This window comes from Mus pahari, chromosome 7, assembly GCF_900095145.1.
Source record: "Mus pahari chromosome 7, PAHARI_EIJ_v1.1, whole genome shotgun sequence".
In the NCBI taxonomy this organism is placed as follows: Eukaryota; Metazoa; Chordata; class Mammalia; order Rodentia; family Muridae; genus Mus; species Mus pahari.
This window is the reverse complement of record NC_034596.1, coordinates 26,704,090-26,705,020: the sequence shown is the minus strand read 5'-3', so window position 1 is coordinate 26,705,020 and position 931 is coordinate 26,704,090. Positions and strand designations below refer to the sequence as shown.

The 931-nt window shown below is 45.3% G+C and overlaps 1 pseudogene; it reads left to right on the top strand.

Moving 5' to 3' along the window:
* The first annotated feature begins 488 nt into the window (after nucleotides 1-488).
* LOC115064491 lies at nucleotides 489-566 on the top strand (annotated as a pseudogene).
* Nucleotides 567-931: the final 365 nt, after the last annotated feature.

Genomic DNA, 931 nt, shown 5'->3' with positions numbered 1-931 from the left:
TACACTGTCGCTCTCTTCAGATACACTAGCAGAGGGAATCAGATCCCATTACAGATAGTTGTAAGCTATCTTGTTGTTACTAGGAATTGAACTCGGGACCTCTGGAAGAGCAGTCAGTGCCCTTAACCACTTAGCCATCTCTCCAGTCCTTCCTTCCTTCTTTTTTATTTCTTTCTGCTGTTTGAGAAATTGTCTTAATGGTCTTATGTGCCCAAATTGCCTTCAGACTCACTACATAGCCAAAAAATGGCCTATAACTCCTCATTTTTGTGCCTCCACAGCCCACATGCTGCTATTGCAGAGCTGTGTTATCACACTCAGCTTAGATGGTTTCTTGAGCTATAAAAGAAAATAGAAGTAAAACTCTTCAGAAAAAAACCATAAAGTTGTGTGAGTAGGAAAGACAAGGAGGATGCATATACATACATACATACATACATACATACATACATACATACATACACACACACACACACACACACACACACACATATGAAAGAAGAGAGGCTATATCTATGATGAGTATGCTGACCCATGGTCATCTGAATGATTAATAGCCTAACATTCTCTGGAAAAAAGTGAGCCTGTGATGACCAACGGTTTTGTAACAGGCAGGCCCAGATGGGCTCCCAGAACTGGAAGCAAGACAGAGACTAGAAGAACACTGCCTCTGAGACTACAGATCCTGGGTGGGAGTGAGCCCAAGACGAAGTAACCTTGCAAAAGGCTCCTCGAGTGGGTTGGATTGAGCTGGAAACAAAGACCAGGCCGCTGCCATGAATCCCTGATAAGAAGCTAGCCTAAGATGACCACCAGTCGGGCATTGAGCAGGCCTGGGGGTCAAACCATGGCAGAGATGACCCGCACACGCTGCCATAATGCATGAGTGCAGCACAGCACTCCTGAGACCAGTCCTGAGAGCACCCCAGAG